General features: G+C 40.3%; 1 pseudogene; it reads left to right on the top strand.

Moving 5' to 3' along the window:
• LOC102732105 (large ribosomal subunit protein uL2 pseudogene) overlaps window positions 1–941 on the top strand; it is a 7,540-nt pseudogene extending 6,599 nt beyond the window's left edge.
• Window positions 942–21,359: the final 20,418 nt, after the last annotated feature.

Below are 21,359 nucleotides of genomic sequence, written 5' to 3'. Positions count from 1 at the left end.
GGCAAGCGTACGTAGCACCAAAGGGCGCTGTGCGCCTGCGCACCTACTTCGCCGGCCGCACAGTTACGTCAAGGGCGTCAGGAAGGACGTCATCCACACCGCAGGGGGAGGCACTCCTGGTGCTAAGGGGGTCCTCCAAGATACCTACCCCGTAAGAAACAGAGCTGTTCTTCACGGCTGAGGGCATCCACATTAGCTAGTTCGTGTACCGCGGCCAGAAGGCTCAGCATGGGCCATATGCCTCCAATGGGCACCATTCCTGAAAACATGATGCACCGTCCTGTGTTGCCTGGAGGAGAAGCCTGCGATGGAGGCAAGCTGGCCCGAGCCTCCACGAACAACGCCTTTGTCATCTACCGCAACTGAGACTAAGGAGACCCAAGTGAAGCTGCCCTCGGGCTCCAAGAAGGTCATCTCCTCAGCCAATAGAGCTGTGGTCCGTGTAGTGGCCGGAGGTGACCGCACTTACAAGCCCATCCTGAAATCCACTGTGCCTACCACAAGTATAAGGATAAGAGGAATTGCTAGCCCCGCATGTGGGGTGTGGCCATGAACCCTGTGGAGCGTCCCTTCAGAGGTGGCAACTACCAGCACATTGGCAAACTTGGTACCATCCTCAAAGATGCCCCCCACCCCCACCCCGCAAAGTGGGTCTCATCGCTGCCCAGGGGACTGGGCATCTCAGAGAAACCAAGACTATGCAGGAGAACATGAACTAGGACTGGGGAGGTTCAATAAAGTATCTTTCTGCCACTTAAAAAAAATGAAAAATAACGGCAACAAAAAACAACATACTTCTTCTGGGAAGAGACAGGGATTATAAAATGGCCCCTCTCCCATATAGAAGTATTTCTCTGTTAAGGAGCCTCAGAAGAAAAAGGAAGTTCCTGTCCACCCTCTTAAGTCACTAGAGACTATTAGCACCCTTGGGGCACATGAGGAATCCGGGCCTAGAAGTTTCTTACCCCAGATCGCATAGGTCACATAGGTACCAAGGAAGAGCTAAGACTCTAATTCAGACCTCCCTAGAAGAGCAGTTACCCATTCATCCATTCATTCTGTTTGTCTGTCTCTCTGCCTCTCATATCTGTCTCTATTTCTGTCTCACTTCCAAATCTCCTCCTTTTAAAGCATTAGGTCACTTATGTTTGAATAATTAAAGTCCCCTGAGAGTTAGTTGGCCGATCAAATTAAGTGAAAAGGCTTGAAAGTGAAGCTGCCCACTGAGAATTTACCAGATAATATAACCTGCAGTGTTCTCTGTCCAATCCTTAGCACAAATCCAGGTAAGATAAATGTGATTTTTGAAGGATAACTGGAGAGAATAGAGATCATGCTCTAAATACTACAACCTTAACTCTTAGATTAAGCCAGAGCATTAGAGATTCTAAGCCTCTATTTGACTTTACTGAATTGTAAAATGTGTGACGTCATTAATCTGCACTGAAAGTTAATATAAAAGACTAAAGTCGGGGCACCTGGGTGGCTCACTCGTTAAGCATCTGCCTTCGGCTCAGGTCATGATCCCACGGTCTTGGGATCGAGCCTCGCATCGGGCTCCCTGCTCCGCAGGAGGCCTGCTTCTCCCTCTTCCACTCCCCCTGCTTGTGTTCCCTCTCTTACTATGTCTCTCTCTGTCAAATAAATAAAATCTTTAAAAAAAAAAAAAAAAGACTAAAGTCTACTTTTAAAGTTCTCAAGCAAAATCTAAAGTTTCTAAATACTGTAAATCAATTCCTAAAATGCCCAAATCACTACTTCATTCCTTTGAAACAGTATGAAGGAATTTCAGATATTTCTAAATAACTCCATGATACTATCAGAATTTGTATGAATTGTATCCTACAACTCTACCCCCATAAAGCTTTATGCCTCATAAAAATATATACCTGAATTTGAAGCAATGTAACTGAGAATGACACTGTTTCCCATTAGTACTCTCGTTAGGATTTTTTTTAATTTTATTAATTTTTACAGAAAATAGAGAAATTATAGTGGGTATAAATCTCAAACTATAAGCCCAAGTATTAAAGAAATAGAACTTGATTTTCTCAATTTCTGCTTCTGTTTTGAGCTCTCATCTCACAGGGAGATAGCCTTAATTCTTTGGCTTAATTACTTTCCCTCACTCACTTTGGGTATGCCATTGTTTCAGAACATTATATGGTACCAAAGATGGGGAATAGGAGTCACAATCTGCTTCCAACTCGCAAGTGTATCCAGTTTACAGTGGAGATGCCTACCATTCTGGTAAGCAAGTGTGCCTCACACCCAGGCACAGGAATCCTTTTGCAAGGCTGCCTAGGATCCATATGCCCAAATGCACCTTGAAACTATTTCCTCTTTAAAGTTTTGCTACCATCCTCCTTTGTTCCAAGGCCCCAGAGATCTCTGTTCATTCATCACTTCCCTTCCCCTTAGCCAGGGCAATATTTTCAAGTCTCACTACAATTTCAGACAGACTCCTTGCTTGCCTGCTCTCTATTCTAGAATTAATCTCTTAGAAGCCAGAAAGCTTTTCAGACTTCTGCTTTCTAACATGTAACAACCCTCCTTTGAGAGATGGATAAGGACAGGGTAACCACTAGCTTGAATGGGCAGGGAAACGTATAAGAATAGTAAAAATATAGGTAAGTACCTGAAATATTATCTGGCTACACTTTTATTTTTCAGTATTTACATGGGTTCTCAGATATCTTTCTTAAACAATTTTGTATCTGGGGGTGCCTGGGTGGCTCAGTCGTTAAGCGTCTGCCTTTGGCTCAGGTCATGATCCAGGGGTCCTGGAATCGAGCCCCGCATCAGGCTCCCTGTTCCGCGGGAAGCCTGCTTCTCCCTCTCCCACTCCCCCTGCTTGTATTCCCTCTCTCACTGTCTCTCTGTCAAATAAATAAATAAAATCTTAAAAAAAAAAAATTTTGTATCTGTTATTAGCATCCCAATTAAAATAAGCTGGTAAATTCACTTTTACTTCTAACCCCACTTTCCTCACTTGAGTATTTCTCTGCTGTGGCCCTGTGTTTCCATAATACTAAGGATCCTAGGACTTGAAAACATAAACTAAATCCAACACACAAAATCAGGGCATTTGATCATCTTCACTAAGGAAAATGGGAATAGTAACATCCTCTAATCATTTATTGATTTATCATATATGTGGGCAAGAGCTTATATAGAACAATGTTTATGCAGCATTATTTATATTAGCAAAAATTGAAAACAACCTAAATGTTCAATAATAGAGAATTGTTTAAATAGAGTAAGATCACAGGATAAAATTCTATGCAGCTGTTAAATGTCAAACTGTAGAAGAATATGTGATGATATAGGGAAATAGTCACAATAAAAATAATAAACCCAGTATAAACTATGCAATTACAATTTTATAAAGTACATATTTGAATAGAACCTATAGAAAAAGGCTGGAAATTTCCTTACCAGAATGTTAAAAAGGATCCCTGTCTGGTGGTATTATGAGTGGGATTGTTTTTTGTTTTGTTTTGTTTTCTTTTAAAGATTTTATTTATTTATTTGACAGAGAGAGACACAGTGAGAGAGGGAACACAAGCAGGGGGAGTGGGAGAAGGAGAAGCAGGCTTCCCGCAGAGCAGGGAGCTAGATGCGGGACTTGATCCCAGGACCCTGGGATCATGACCTGAGCCAAAGGCAGATAGATGCTTAACGACTGAGCCACCCAGGCACTCCATGAGTGGGATTGTTAATGATAATTATTTTCTTTCCATATTTTAAAGTATCTCCACAATGTGCATATATTGATTTCATAATCAGAGAAATGATGTTATTTGAAAAACCAAAAGCATTTATTGAGCTTATGATTTGTGCACCACCTACATGCTATACTTCAACAGAAGGATTTTTTTTTTTAAGATTTTATTTATTTATTTGAGAGAGAGAGTGAGCAAGAGAGAGAGCACATGAGCAGGGGCAGAGGGAGAGGATGAGGAAGAAGCAGACTCCCCTGCTGGGCAGGGAGCCTGACCTGGGACTCAATCCCAGGACTCTGGGATCGTGACCTGAACTGAAGGCAGACACTTAAGTGACTGAGCCACCCGGGTGCCCCAACAAAAGGATTTTTAAAAATAAATAAGAGCAGGGGCACCCGGGTGGCTCAGTCAGTAAAGCATCCAACTCTTGATTTCAGCTCAGGTCATGGTTTCAGGGTCATGGGATCGAGCCCCACATGGGGCTCTGTGCTCAGCACAGCGTCTGCTTGTCCCTCTCTCTCTGCTCCTCTCCTGCTTGTGCGCTCACTCTCTCTCAAATAAATAAAATCTTTTTAAAAAATAAATAAGAGCAGAGATCTTCAACAACAAGAATAAGAAAGAAAAGAAACATCTGCTGAGATAATCTCAGCCCTGGTTAAGTTGTTTTGCTCACCAAAGACATGTTTTACAATAATTAAATTTCTTGGCTATCCCATAGAAAATATACTACTTGTTTTTTTTTTAATTCTCAGATATTAATATGTTTAGTAACTACATTTTGCAAATCATGGGTACACTAATTGCTGATCCAAAGAGGAGATTGTACTACAAGTGTACTATCTCCCCACAGTTGACGGCAGAACCAGGAAGTAACTTGAATATGTCATACAGGTTTCCAATGCCCTGGTTCACAGGTTAAGTGAGTCATCAAGAACAGGTTGGGTAAAATTCCAGTCTGACTACTTGTCCTGACTCCTTGTCTGGCTACTTCATAACTCCTGACTCCACCCTTTGTCTCCAGGCTCTGCTCTGGCTGTCTGACAGCCCCACCTATTCACATAGGCTTGCAGGTTAGATGAGGAAGAGCAATGGTACTTAGAAGGAGGATTGGAACTTGACCCAGGCATGCCTAGTGAAAAATTACAAATGTGAAGGATGAGAACCCACCTGTCATCCCTGAATCTGGGTCTGATTTCAACCTACAGGCCACATTATAGTTCTTCTTATATCTGAATCAGTTATCTTTAGCTCCATTTGGAGTTATAAAGTGGTTTGCTTCATTCAGCGATGTCATCTTCCACTGTCTTCCATTTGGTTTTAGCATTGCTTTGTAACTAGAGTGATAGAAAGGGGATGGTTTTTATCTTTGTGCTGAGAACTATACCCTGGTTAACATTCTTTTAACCAATTCTGACACTCAAAATTACATCCTGGGTATCTAGGTCTAGGTGACCTTTGATTAACATTAGTTTAACCTCCAGGATTTTAATCACCCTCAATTCATTCATTACTTTCATTCAACTATTTATTGAATGCCCAGAAGTGTATGACTATATGAGGCACCAGGGATAAAATCTTAAACAAGGGATTCCTGGGTGGCTCAGTCATTAAGCATCTGCCTTCAGCTCAGGTCATGATCCCAGGGTCCTGGGATCAAGCCCCGCATCTAGCTCCCTGCTCTGCGGGAAGCCTGCTTCTCCTTCTCCCACTGCCCCGCTTGTGTTCCCTCTGTCACTGTGTCTCTTTCTGTCAAATAAATAAATAAAATCTTAAAAAAAAAAAATCTTGAACAAAACAGACACAGTCCCTGCCTATGAAGCTTATGGTTTAGACAGTACAGACCAAAAACATAAAAGCAAAATAAACAATTTTTAAAAAAGAAAAGAAAAACAGGCCATTCTAATACACCGTATTAAAGGGTCTGATAGAGAAATTACAAAGTGCTACAGGAGTAGGTAACAGAGAAACACAGATGTCTGAGGCAGGTGGGGGAATGGGATGGGAAAGAACATTTCAGCTGAGGCCTTGTATTAGTTTGCTAGGGCTGCCAGAACAAAGTACAGCACACTGGATGGCTTAACCAACAGAAATTTGTTTTCTCACAATTTTGGAGGTGAGAAGTTTGAGATCAAGGTGTCAGCAGGGTTGATTTCTACTGAGGCCTTCCTCCTTGGCTTTTCTGTTGTCATCTTCTCCCTTTGTCTTTCCATGGTCTTCTGTCTGTATGTTTGTGTCCTAATTTCCTCTTCTTATAAGGACACTAGTCATATTGGATTAGGAACTACCCTAGTGACCTCATTTTAACTTAAACACATCTTTAAAGGCCCAATCTTCAAATACAGTCACATTCTGAGGTACTAGGGATTAGGGCTTCAACATATGAATTGGGAAGGAGGGACATAATGTAGCCTGTAACAGGCCTGATAGATAAAGAGGAGTCAGACAGGCAAATGGAAGTGCAGAGAAGGGTTCCCAGCGTAAGCAAAGAGGCAAAGAGAAGGGTGCCTTAGGAGAATTTAGTAAGAACCAAATCAGAAAGGTCTTATAAGCCATGTTAAAGAGTGACAACTGTATCCTGAGAACAACAGAATGCTATTGAAGGGTTTTAACTAAGAAAACAATATGATCAGATTTGCTTTTTAGAAGACATATTTGGCTGTTGCGTAAGGATGGAGTATGGTCAAAGGGGGGAGACCGGAGAAGCTATTGCAGTATTCAGGAGAGACATAATCATGGTCCGAATGGGGGTGGTGCAATCCAGACGGAAAGAAGTAGATGGAGTCCATAGTAACTGACAGGACACGGTGATTACTTGAAGAGGGGGTTGAGAGTGAGCAGAGTGGAGAGTGACACCCATCTTTCCAAGTTGGGAAATGGGAGGACCAAGGCATGGGACAGAGAAGGAGAAGAACCAGAAGACAAAAGGAGAAGAACCAGAAGACAAAAGGGGTCATCAGAAGTAGACCCTGCAACCAAGAGACCATCCAGTATTACCTACCCAATAGCTCCACTAAGGACCACACTTTATATCAGAAAAAGAAAGAAGAAAAAAAATACTTAGCTACCCAGCCTGGTTTGGTTATAATGATGAGGCTTTTTAATCTCATCAACCTCAAATATTAAAAATTAATCCAAAAACCCAAATGCATTCTTCCAATCTGTTTTGTTTTCTTCATCTTTCTTTGTATTTCTAGATCCTTCAAAGATGCAGCTGAGGATGTAAAATGTAAGGAGACCTGTAAATGAAAATACTACTAGCTTCCATTTATGGGACACTACATGTGCCAGACACTGGGTGAAATGGTCCACATACATTTTCTATTTAACCTTCACAGCCCTGTGAGGTAGTTATGATTATTTATATTTCACAGACAATGAAACTTGTGCTCAAAAGGGTGAAGTCACACACCCAGGGCTACAGAACCAGACAGATTCTTGAACCCAGCCATCTCTGACTCCAAAGCCCATTGTATTAACCACTACACTTTCTACCTCCAGTGAGCTCTCCTTTGAAAACTTGGATGAATTTAAATCCATCTCATAGAAGCCTTCTTGCCCATTATGTACATTTTTACTGAAAAATAAAAGTATCCTTAGTAAAAATATCCCACAGACTTGAGCTCCATTTTAGAATATAGTGTGAATAATGCCCCTGGAATTGTGTAACCTAGCATCCTCATATCTGTTCGGCGCATCCTCATATCTGTACCAGCTTAGATCAAACTACTAGGCCTTCGGCCTGAATTCAGACCAGGCAAACAGACTGCCAAACAACTCATTTATAAGAACAGATTAGATGAGTGACTGAGCAAACTGTCAAACAACTGGACCAGTCCTTGGCCAGCAGAGCAGAGAATCTGAAGCCCAGCTGATCGTCAAGGCTGCCCATCTGAGAGAAATGTTTATGGAAGAATGTCTAAAGGAGATCCAATTAATTTAGTGTTCTGGATACTTTAGATTTTATCTCTGAATTAAATGAGCTGAAGGGATTTTCATGTTGATCATTTTACTACTCAAAATTGCTTTTGCTGAACTGCCCTTCAGCCAGTGTATAAAGGATTTCTGAGTCTTGTGCAACTTGCATTTACCATAGGGATATGTTAAAGACAGCTGCGTCACTGCTTTCTCTCCTCCATGAATTGTTTAATCTTGTTTCCCTCTTTGCTTTGGCTCCAACGACCTTAAAATCCAAATTTGTAGCTTGCCTCTGACAACTAACCCTATCTTAGAAAAGTCCACATTTAGTGTAATAACCACACCTTGGTTTCAATTTTTTTTTCTTCTTACTCTTATTTTCCTTCTCTCCTCCATTCCCAATTTCCTCAATTACATACAGTACAAGTTCATATTGTTGCTGTGTTTGAAGCACCTAAGCATGCTGATTCAAATCCTTTTTAGAATATTGCAGGGTAAAAATAGAAAATCAGTTCAAGACAGAAAGTCAAAGGTTGTGATTAGGGTTGTATGAATTATATTTAAACACAGATATATAAAAAAGATAACCAGGGCCAAATAATGGTTCTGTTTGCAACTTCAAACCCCACTTTAGTTGTTTCCCAGGTTTCTCAATTCTGGCCAGGTCCCTGGCTTGTCCACAGTTTTTACCCATAACAGAGATTGCCAAGGCTCTGGCTACCTACCATTGGCAGGGGTGCCCTGCTTTTCTTGCCAGTAAGCTGCTTGTCTCTCTGGAGCACAACCATTTTCCGTATGAAAATACCGAAAATATTTCTCAACTTATCTGGAAAACATAAGCTCTGCTTACCTGTAGAAAGAAAAGGAAAGAGGGGAAAGAAAAGAAAAATGTGACCCTTACCATTCTTGCATCTGTGAAATTGTGTTTTATCATTACAGAGACACAAATAGGCAGATGGACACCAGAAGGAGTTACAGCCTATTGGCAAAGTGATTGACTGGATAAACTACAGGAAGTTCCCAAGTTGTGGAGCAACACTTTTTTTTTTTAAGTGTTTGAGAAACACTTCGTTTTCCGGAGGATCTAGAAGGGTGGAATCCAGCCAGAAAGTGTCAGCAATAATCTGGTAAGGGTGTGACGAAAGCTTTGATGGAGTGGCACCCATGAAACAGCAAGGAAGGGTGAATTTGAGAGACCTTGTGAAATCATAACTGCCAGTATATTTGAGGGGTTCCTACAACATCGCCCCTGGATTTCTGTGCACTGAGCCTTGAAGTTAGAGTTTTCTAGTATCTCAGAAGTATTATGCCAAGACCTCATTTATTCAGTTTCATGTAAGATTTATATTGCTAATATTCTATTTCAGTCTTTAGAAGGTCCCTCTATCAAAATATAGTATTTCCAAATATCAATGAATGTAATATAAGAGTTTTAAAGTTTAACTCTGCCTTCCCTTCCTTCCCAGGGTGGCTGGATCCGTGCAAGGGAAAAGGAACACTGGAAAGGTTAAAATGGTGTAGTGTAAGCCCCGAAGTAGGTTTTTCTTTTTTTGTAATGCAAGTGCCTGACAAAAGGTTTGATTGCCGGCACATCCACTTCAAAGAAGCATCCACTTCAAAGATGGCTATCTTGAATAAACTCATTGCCAGCCACAAGACTAAATAAAGAGCCAGGCCGCTCCTCCCACCCCTCACCCCCACCAAAGCTCCTCTGTTTTAGAGATCTTGGTTGGTTTCAACAACTGAGCATTTGGGTTATTTATTTTTTCTCTTACCACACTTTAAATCCCTGCTTTTATGTTTTAAATTCACCAATAAAGAATGACCCAAACCTCACGCTCAACATTAATAAAAGCAGAACCCCAGGCACACACTTGCACTCTCTCATGCTCCCTCTCTACCTCTCTATCTGTGACTTTCCTGTGTGGCCCCACATGTGTCATGTAATTCCCAGGACACTGGAATATATAAATAGTATACTTTTTCCCCAGAAAATGTATACTGTTGCTGAGGGTGTCTTGCAATCATAATAAGAACCACAGGCTGAAAAAAAGAGAAAGAACCACAGGGCTGATCCAGCCACACACTGGTTATCTATAGGGCACAAAAAACAAATGGAAATGACACAGAAGGCAAAAGGACTCCCCAGTTGTGGAGAAATGTTGATCAGTTTGGTTTTTAATAGATGACATGGTAGTGTTGTAAGGATCATCTGTCCTCTTCTGATTAAAAGCTCCACCTGGGGGTACCTGGGTGGCTCAGTCGGTTAAGCGTCTGCCTTCGGCTCAGGTCATGATCCCAGGGTCCTGGGATCGAGTCCCACATTGGGCTCCCTGCTCGGCGGAGAGCCTGCTTCTCCCTCCCCTTTTGCCTGCCTCTCTGCCTACTTGTGCTCTCTATCTCTCTGTCAAATAAATAAATAAAATCTTTAAAAAAAAAAAAAAAGCTCCACCTGCCCAGGCACAAAATTCCCAGCTACAACTGGAGGCATGGTCACAGGGCTAAGACAAACACTTTTAAGTACTGGCACATTACATGGCCCCCACTGGATGTTCCACAACACGAACCCAGAACCCATGCATGTAACTTGATATGAATACCACATGTTGCCAACATTTGCTTTAACTCTTTCTTTGGGCTGTTTTCATTTGTTTTCTCTTTTGTAAAAATGGCTGCCTTCTAGCAATGAACTGCTCTTCCAGATTTCCAACTGTGCACCTCCCTAATGCATCTATAAACTCAGGACACCGACATTATAAGTTGCTAGGACTCTAAATTTAGGACACACAAGAATCATCTAGGGGGGCTTCTTTAAAATGCAGATTCTAGGGCTCACTCCCATGGGTTGTTAATTTAATAAATGTGAGATAGGGCTCAGAAAGCGTCCCAGGGGATTCAGATCATATGTTGGGAAATACTGCTAAGTTGAACCCAGCCATACAATCCACAAAGCCAAACTCATAAATTAACATTTCCCAAGAATCCTTTGAGAGCATGGCCCTGTGCATATGCATGAGTCGCTTTTTCCCAGGGTGTAAACTGACACAAAGTCATGTTGGGAGATGCCTGTCATCCCAGTGTGTGTTTGGGCAGGGGCAGAATTTTCTCCCTAGGGAGAGGTGCAGCAACACTGATTGCTTAATATTACTCCACCCTGGCATTTATTATTAGTCATAAAAATTGACTGAGCCAACTGCAGTATCGCCGGTTCATTTTATGAATATCCACGGTGAGTAGACCCCTACAATTCACTTCCCTCTCCACTCAAAGGGCAAAAGTGCAACCCAACTCATAGACTGGGTTATTGAGCAAAAGTCTGAATGATGCCTGCGGCAATACAAGCTTTTCTGCATTGTTTGGAGACTACCCAAAAACCACCAGGGTTGTTGAGATCACCAGTTCCTTTATCCTGTGGAGAAGGAGGAGGAGAATGATTGCTGTTACACTCACTTCTGAAGTGAGAAAAACTGTAGGTTCCTGAAAGATTTATTCTTGAAGGATGACAACCTTGCTTCTACAACCCTTCAGACTATGTTCCCAACCTCACCTAGTGTCCTGGCACCAAGAGGGGTGCCCTAGGGCCAGAATGGCACCCGGACTTGTTGGCTTTAAGTGCATCAGTCCCACCTTCAGTCTCAGCACACCTGTATAAGCCTCTTCAAAGTTAGCCAAGTCAGGGACCATAAAAGCAGATATGGGTCAAAAGCCACCTTATATCACCATCCCAGCCTTCCCTACCCCCAGTGCATCTCCATGCCTAATCCACCGCAAGATACTCACCTCTAACTCATGAAGTTCAGAACTCACCTTTTGGGGAATGTCATGAACATGCTGTGAAGGCATACACATGAGTTGTGTCTCTCCACAATGTCTGCTTTATTTAGTCGTAAAGCAAAGTTAACATAATGATAAAGCAGGTTCAGGATCTTAAATTCAATGACATTTCACCACCTGTTTAACTTGGCTTCTTACATGTCACACAAAGCAAAGCACAGGACAAGTCACACAACAAACAAGATAGATCAGAGGATAGGAGGTTAACAAACCAAACGCAAAGTCAGTCTGTGACGTGCAGTTGATGTAAGGCCTCAGTCTGGTACGGATCCGCTCTTGGCACTTACTGCTTCTTATGTTCAAGCACTGAAAGATCTTTGTTCTTTTCGGAAGTCAGGCAGAGCCTTCGGCAGCAGCTCCCTTTCTGAAGTGGTCAGACACAGAGGGGTCAGCGTCTGAGGAGTGTGACTTGCAAAAATCTTCTCTTTTTTAAAGGGACTTAATCAATCTTGGCTTTTGCAGACCTCTTCCATTTCTGCCAGTTATCACTTCTGAGTGTGTCATCAGCTGGTGCTGGTCTCTTCGATATCTGGTGTTAGCTGCAACGCCCTTAGCTGCTTGAGTCATTGCTTGACACAGGCCTCTGCTTGACCTTAGTGACTCCATCTTGCTCTCTACAGGGGATCTCACTCTCTGCTCATTACTGGCCACCACCACCAATGGAAAGCCAGAGCCCTCTGTGGCCAGAATTTTTTTTCCTTTGCCTTGTCTCGGCTAGAATTTTTGTTACTTTTTGCAATGGAAAGATTTTTCGCACAGTTTGAAGAATTTTCCATGGGCAGAGAAGTTAGGGATGTCCAGGAAACTCCAAGAAGCTAGTATGCCATGAATCTAATAATTAGGATGTGATTGGCTAAGAAATGCTTTCATATGTACCTTCTACTTTTTTTTTAAAGATTTTATTTATTTTTGAGAAAGTGAGTGGGCAAGCAAGAGAGAGAGAAAGAGCAGGGGGAGGAGCAGAGGGAGAAGGAGAAGCAGACTCCCCGCTGAGCAGGGAGTCTGATAATCCTGGGACTCATTCCTGGGACTCCAGGATCATGACCTGAGCCAAAGGCAGATGCTTAACCAACTGAGCCACCAAGGCATCCCTGTACCTTCTACTTTTTAAAAGAATAACTATCAGCTCAGTTAATGATAATTATTTAACATCATAGTTAATGGTGAAAAGCTGAAAGCTTTCCCTCTAAGATCAGGAATAAGACAAGGGTGCCCACTCTCACCATTTTTATTCAATATAGTCCTGGAAGTCCTAGCCAAAGCAATTAGGGGTAAAAAAAAACATCCAGATTGGAATGGAAGAAGTAAAATTGTCTCTGTTTGCAGATGATATGATATATAGAGAAAACTGAAGATCCCATCAAAAAATGTGTTACAACTAATAAACAAATTCAGAAAAGTTGCAGGATTTAACATCAATATACAAAAATCAGTCACATTTCTATATACTACCAATGAACTCTCAGGAAGAGAAATTAAGAAAACAATCCCATTTACAATAGTATCAAACAGAATAAAATACTGAGGTACTGATTTAACCAAGGAAGTGAAAGATCTGCACCTTAAAAAGTATACAACATTGATGAAAAAAATTGAGGAAGACACAATGGAAAGATATCCTGTTTCCATGGACTGGAAGAATTAATATTGTTAAAATGCCCAAACTATCCAAAGTAATCTACAGATTCAATGCAATCCCTATCAATATTCCAAGGGCGGGGTGCCTGGGTGGCTCAGTCAGTTAAGTGGCTGACTTTGGCCCAGGGTCCTGGGATCAAGCCCCACATCAAGCTCAACACTCAGCTGGGAGTCTACTACTCTCTCTCCCTCTGCCCCTCCCCCTCTCCCTGCCCCTGTTCTCTCTCTCAATAAATAAATAAAATCTTTAAAAAGTATATTCCAATGGCATTTTTTTAATCCTAAAATTTGTATGGAACCACAAAAGACCCCAAATAGCCAAAGCAATCTTGAAAAAGAAGAACAAAGCTGCTCATACTTCCTAATTAAAGACTACATTGCAAGGCTAATAATCAAAACAGTATGGTATTGGCATAAAAACAGACACACAGGTCAATGGTACAGAATAGAGAGCTCAGAAATAAACCTATACATATATGGTCAATTAATTTTTTAAGTTTTTATTTAAATTCCAGTTATTTAACATACAGTATAATATTAGTTTCAAATGTACATGGTCAATTAATTTTTGACAAAGGAGCCAAAATATACAATGGGGAAAAATAGTCTCTTCAATAAATGGTGTTGGAAAAACTGGAGAGCCACATGCAAAAGAATGAAATTGGACCCCTATCTCACACCATGTATAAAAGTCAACTCAAAATGGATTAAATTGAACATAAGACCTGAAACTGTAAAACTTCCAGAAGAAAACATAGGGGGTAAACTCCTTGACACTGGTTGGAGTGATGATTTTTTAGATTTCACACCAAAAGCAAACGTTAAAAAAGCAAAAATAAATAAGACTGCATCAAACTAAAAGGCTTCTGCACAGCAAAGGAAATCATTATCAGAATGAAAATGTAACCTGTAGGATGGGAGAAAATATTTGCAAACCACACATCCAATAAGGAGCTAATATCCAAAATATACAAGGAACTCATACAACTCAATAGCAAAAAAACAACCCATTTTAAAAACGGGCAAATGACCTGAATAAACATTTTTCCAAAGAAGACATACAAATAGCCAACAGGTACTTGAAAAGGTACCCAAGATCACAAATCATGAGAGAAATGCAAATCAAAACTACAATGAGATCATCTCACACCTATTAGGATGTCTACTATCAAAAAAACAAGAGGAGTACCTGGCTGGCTCAGTCAGCAGAGCATGAGACTCCTGATCTTGGGGTCATTCATGAGTTCAAGTCCCACATTGGGCATACAGCTTATTTAAAAAAAATTTTTTTTAAAGACAAGAGATACAATAGATTATAATTCAGCCATAAAAAAAGAAGAAAATCCTGCTCTTTATGACAACATGGATGGATTTCAAGGGCATTATGCTAAGTGAAATAAGTCAGACAGAGAAAGACAATATATGTGTAATCTTAATAAAATGGAACGCATAGACACAGAGAGTAAATTGGTGGTTGCTGGGGGAAGGAGTGGATGCATGAAAATAGTTAAAAGGTATAAACTTCCAGTTATGAAATTAATAAGTTCTGGGAATGTAATGTACAGCATGGTGACTATAGTTAATAGTACTCTATTGTATACTTGAAAGTTGCCGAGAGTGAATGTTTAAAATGCTCACCACAAAAAAGAAGTAACTATGTGAGGTGATGATTGTGTTAAACTTATTGTGATACTCATTTTGAAATATGTACATATGTCAAATCATCACCCCTTAAACTCACACAATATTGTATGTCAATAATATCTCAATAAAGCTGAGGGGAAAAAGAGAAGAGATAATAAATGCTGGCTAGGATGTAAAGAAAAGTAACCCTGTACAGTTGGTAGGAAGGTAAACTGGTACAGCCACTATGGAAAACAGTAGGAGATTCCTCAGGAAATTAAAAATAGAACTACCATATCATTCTGCAGTCCAACTTCTAGATATATATCCAAAGAAAACAAATCACTATCTCAAAGAGATATCTATGTTCCCATGTTCATTGCAGCACTATTCACAATAGCCAAAGTATGGAATCAATCTAAGTGTCTGTTGACAACTGAATGGACAAAGAAAATGTGAACACACACACACACACACACACACACACAGAGGAATATTATTCTGCCTTTAAAAAGAAGGAAACCCTGCACATGGATGAATTTGGAGGGCATTGTGCTAAATGAAATAAGCCAAACAGAGAAAGACAAATACTGCACAGTATCACTTACATGTGGAATCTAAAAAAAAAAAAGTCTAACTCATAGAAACAGTAAAATGATGGTTGCTAGATGGGACACCTGGGTGGCTCAGTTGGTTAAGTATCCAGCTTTTGATTTTGGCTCAGGTCATGATCTCAGGGTTTTGGAATCGGGCGCCTGAGTTGGGCTCCACACTCAGTGGTCAGTCTGCTTGAGATTCTCTCTCTCTCTCTCCCTCTCCCTCTGCCTCCTACCTACTCTCTCTCTCTCTCCTCTCTCTAAAATAAATAAATCTTTTTTTAAAATGATGGTTGCTAGAAGCTGAGACTGGAGAAAATAGGGAAAGGCTGGTAAAAGGCTATAAATTTTCAGTTATAATATGAATAAGATCTGAGGATCTAATGAATAACATGGTAACTAGTTGATAATTTTGTATTGTATAACTGAAATTTGCTAAGAGAGTAGAACTTAAATGTTGTCACACACACAAAGGTGTGTCTGAGGTGATGGATAGTTGGATGTATTCATTACTTCTGTGAGAATTCTTTCACAATGTATATGTACATCAAATCATTGTGATGAACACATTAAATATATTATAATTTTGTCAGTTATACCTCAATAAAGCTGCAAGAACCATTAAAGATTTAATGCAGACACTTACCAATCACTAAATTGTATATTTTTTTTTAAGATTTTATTTATTTGACAGAGAGAGAGAGATAGTGAGAGCAGGAAAACAAGCAGGGGGAGTGGGAGAGGGAGAAGCAGGCTTCCTGCCGAGCAGGGAGCCCGATGCGGGACTCGATCCCAGGATCCTGGGATCATGACCTGAGCCGAAGGCAGACGCTTAATGACTGAGCCACCCAGGCGCCCTAAATTGTATATTTATTTATTTTTTTTTTTTTAAAGATTTTATTTATTTGACACAGAGAGACCAGCGAGAGAGGGAATACAAGCAGGGGGAATGGGAGAGGGAGAAGCAGGCTTCCCGCGGAGCAGGGAGCCCGATGCGGGGCTCGATCCCAGGACCCTGGAATCATGACCTGAGCCGAAGGCAGACGCTTAACGACTGAGCCACTCAGGCGCCCCAGTTGTATATTTAAATAGAGTTTATAATCTAGAGAAAATGTTGGTAAATATAAACACCTGGGGACAGTTAGATACATTTTTTGTTAAGTTTTCAACTATTCTCTAAAATTACTTAATCCAACACTGTTTTTTCTATAATATAAAACTACCTCCTTCCTTGTGAGCAACTTTTGCCAACTTTAGACTTTTGGAACGGATAAAGATGGGTCCCTGAGGAAGGATGGTGGTAGAAGAAACACATGGGGTCTAACAAAGTCAGAATAAGTTTTTGAAACAAGGAAACACCAGCTTTAACATGTAAATAAGATAGGTGATCACCAAACTGATGCGATCAATGGACACTAAGAACACTCTACTTCCCAAAATGTATTTGTTTATCACATACATAAAACTTCACCATCATATTTCTTCACCTCAGCCAAAATGTCAATATTTATGGGTGATTTTTATTAATCATCTATACTTTTTTGTGAAAGATTTGCAGATTCTTTTGTAAGAGTAAGTTTTAATAGATGAGATAAGGAAAATAGGTGAGTACAGTAACATCTAAGGGGATTGGGGGAGGGATGGAAATCTGAGAGCCACACAATTTTGGCTACAGCACTTCTTAAGTCCACATAACTGGTTACAAGCATGGTATTTAATGCCTTCACCAACAGCAGACCTATATACACAATAGGAACATTGTTCTTAGGGGCAAGAGAAGGACAAAGTTAACAACCATATACCATTTCCTTCCACATATCTTATTCTTTAGCTCTAGACTTCCTTGGCAAGATACCTGATATTTGCTGTCTTTCCCCTTTCTCTTGGCTCACCAGGCCCTCAGGGGGAAAAGGCACTTAATAATAAGTGCATAGACCCACATTTACATAGTCAACTTATTTGCAACAAAGGTGTTGATAAAATTCAATGTGAAAGAAGGATGGATTTTTTTACCCAGTAAGTGGTATTGGAACAACTAGCTATCTGTAAAGAAAAACAAAGGAAATTTGACCTCTTTCACATACCATACAAAAATAAATTAGAGATGGATCATACATTTAAATGTAAAAGCTAAAACTATAGAGTGTCTAAAAAAAAAAAAAATAGGAAGATATATTCCTGAACCTTAATGTTGGTGAATATTTTTTAAACATGTCATAGGCAATAACCATAAAAAAAATGGACTTCATCAAAACTAAAAACTTCCACTCATTAAAAAACACCCATTATGAAAGTAAAAAGAGAAGCTGTAGCTTCTGGGAGAAAATTTGCAATATATATATACATGTGTTATGAAGAACTCACACCCAAAATACATAAAGAACTTTTCCATACAGAAAAAAGGGGGGGAAAAGACTTGAAGAGAGACTTCATGAAAGAAAATATCCAAATGATTCTTACATCACATACAAAATAGATGAAAGACCTAAATGTGAAACAGAAAGCTGTAAAAATCCTAGAGGAGAGGACAGGCAGAAACCTTTTTGCCATCAGGTGTAGCAACTTTTTTTCTTGATATGTCACCTGAGGCAAGGGAAACAAAAGCAGAAATAAACTATTGGGACCATCTAAAAATAAAAAGCTTCTGCACAGCAAAGGAAACAATCAATAAAACTAAAAGGCAACCTACAGAATGGGAGAAGGTATTTGCAAAAGACATAGCTGATAAAGGGTTCGTATCCAAAATATATAAAGAACTTATACAACTCAACGTTCAAAAAAACACATAATCCAATTAAAAAATAGGCAGAAGACATGAACAGACATTTCTCCAAAGAAGACATACAGATGCCAACAGACACATGAAAAGATGTTCGTCATCACTTACCATGAGGGAAATGCAAGTCAAAACTACAATGAGATATCACCTCACACCAGTCAGAATGGCTAAAATTACCAACACAGGAAACAACAGGTTTTGGCAAGGATGTTCCCCCCTTTGGCAAGGGGAACCCTCATGTGCTGTTGGTGGGAATGCAAACTGGTGCAGCTACTTGGGAATACAGTATGAAGGTCCCTCAAAAAGTTAAAAATAGAACTACCCTACAATCATAGTAGTAATTAATAGTACTACTGGGTATTTACCCAAAGAATACAAAAGCACTAATTCAAAGGCATATGGAAGTAGCCCAGTGTCCACTGACTGATGAATGGATAAAGAAGATGTGGTGTGTGTGTGTATATATATATATATATATATATATCTCCCCTTTCTCCATCATATATATATATATATATATATATATATATATATATATATATATATACATATATGATGGAATATTATTCAGCCATACAAAGGAATGAAACCTTTCCATTTGCAACAACATGGATGGACCTAGAGAGTATTGTGCTAAGAAAATAAGTCAGTCAGAGAAAGAAAATAAGAAGGAAAAATAAGATAAAAACAGAGAGGGAGGCAACCAGAAGAGACTCAACTATAGAGAACAAACAGAGGGATGCTGGAGGGGTGGTGGGTAGGGAGAAGGGATAATTGGGTGATGGGCATTAAGGGGGGCAGGTTATGTAATGAGCACTGGGTGTTATATGTAACTGATGAATCACTAAATTCTCTCTGAAACTAATAATACATTATATGTTAACTAAATTGAATTTAAATTTTAAAAAAGAAAATCTACAGTATGAGTCCACTTACATGAAATTTAAAAACTGGAAAAGGACTGGTTGAACAGACTGTAGTAACTGGGAAGGGATATGAGGGAACTTTCTGGGATGATGAAAATATTCTATAACATTATATGGGTGTAAACAACTGTGAAAATTTAAGCACATATTATTGAGCTATGCACTAAAAACGTGTGCATCTTGCCACATATAAATTGTGCTTCAATTTAAAAAAAGTGTGGGTGGGGGAAAGAATCCCACATGGAACTCCAAATATATGCAAACCAGATGGGAACTGGGAACTCCCCAGCCAAAGAGATCTAGTTTGGAGAGGAGGAAACTCTATGCCTGCCCCAGGAGTTTGGCTGAGCCCTAAGGGCTCACTCTTTTTTTTTTTTTTTTTTTTAAGATTTTGTTTATTTTTATTTATTTGACAGAGAGAGAGAAACAGCATGAGAGGGGATAGGGTCAGAGGAAGAAGCAGGCTCCCCGCTGAGCCGGGAGCCAGATGTGGGACTCGATCCCGGGACTCCGGGATCATGACCCGAGCCGAAGGCAGTCGCTTAACCAACTGAGCCACCCAGGCGCCCAGGGCTCACTCTTTTTATTCCCTTCTGTCCACTCTGTTTTGCTACACGGCAGTTCAGGCATGAAACTCTGACAACGAGCTCCCTCTCAAAAAAAAAAAAAATATCCACTCCTACCAAGCATTTTGTAAGTTGGGTCAACTTTTTGCAAGTTTGAAGTTCAAAGTCACAGAAAGCGGTTTCATCATAAAGTACAGGCTGGCTCTCTTGACACCTGGCTAGCTGAACTGTCTCCCCTTCTCTCTGAATGCAGAATAAAAACTGCTTTTCTCAAGCCAAGATGCCAGCCAACACCCAGATCAGAGAGTCACAGCTTTCTCCCCAGAAGGCCTGGACAAGGAAATTCTTTCATAAGAATAGAGCACTCCTTCTGAAAGGAATTCTTTCAGAGAACTCCCTCTTCTCTGTGCTTTAGCCACACCACTCTAGTTGAAGCAAAAAGCAGAGGCAAAGCATTTATGGGTAGCTAACTGTTTTTTCCCCTTCCCCCATTTCCTCTCACCCTCGCCTCCAGGCCCCGGGGAACCTCTGAGAAACCTTTAGAGTCCCTTGAGGGCAATTTGAAAACCACTGCACTAACTTGGGTGCAGGAAAGACTGACAAAAATTGAGTTTGAGAAAGAAGACATTTGCCCTGCGTATGAAGTTGGTGTAGAGCAGCGAGAGCAGAGATTCTAGTTACATGAGTGTTGATGGCACTGGACTCTTTGGGGGTCTGCATGGTCACAGGCAGCCACCCACCAACTGCCTCAACAGCCCACGTGCATCTCCAACATAAAAAAATCCACTGGACAGGGGCTGCTGGCCCCCAACTCTCCTCCCCTCCACTGAAACCTCCTCACCTTCCTCCCGGATCTTCCTCCCACCTCCCACTGTCACGGCCCCTCCTCCAGGTCTACCCTGATTTTAATGGCAGGACTGACATGACTTTCCTCAATTGCAGTGTTGGCCAACCCCTCCTCGAAGGCTGGTTCTGCAGTTTTCCACAAGGCCCTTGTCCATCCCTAATGATCACAAGGGAAGCCTGAGTTTTGTAGTCCTCTGAAAGGTATGAGAAACTTATTCGTATCATTTATAAAAAGTAACTAGTTATTTTATGAGAAAATAATTGGGTTTGCCAAACAAGTCTTAATCCTATCAAAGTTCATCAGAAAATTGCTTAAGTATGTTATCAAGAAAGCTAATTTCTTCCCAGAAAGAAATTATAAATTATGTAATACAAAAAAAGCTCTGTCCTAGACCATATTTGAAAAATAATTGTATTTCATGGTAGCTAACATCTGACTACTATGGGAGAGGCTCTTGTGCTTCTTAGTGAAGTAACAAGACAGAAGTTTAAATTATTGTTGACTTACTAAGATGGAATCAATTCAAATTCAAATTAAGAAAATATTAGAGGAAGCAGTATAAAAGCAAGACCAAGAGACACATCAACAAGGTGTTTAAAAGGTAGTGCTTTTTTACCTCAGCTTTTTTTTGAGGGGGTATAACTTACATACAATAAAGTCCACCCATGTTAAGTGTACAATCTGATGAATTTTGGTAATTGTGTACCATTGATATCCACCACCACAATCACACCGCTATAGAACAGTTCAGTTCCATCTCCTGAAAATATTTCCTGTGCCCGTTTGCAGTAGATCCTCTCTCCCACTCCCAGCCAGTGGCAACCTCTAGTCTCTTTTTGTCACTTTAATTTTTATTAACAGAGATATTAATTTTTGTGCTTTTCTTTTCTGCACTTCCTTCTATGTGACT

This window comes from Leptonychotes weddellii, chromosome 1 (genome assembly GCF_054177405.1).
Source record: "Leptonychotes weddellii isolate Sample4059 chromosome 1, ASM5417740v2, whole genome shotgun sequence".
Taxonomy (NCBI): Eukaryota; Metazoa; Chordata; class Mammalia; order Carnivora; family Phocidae; genus Leptonychotes; species Leptonychotes weddellii.
The sequence above is the reverse complement of the archived record's forward strand: the minus strand, read 5'-3'. Positions and strand labels throughout refer to the sequence as shown.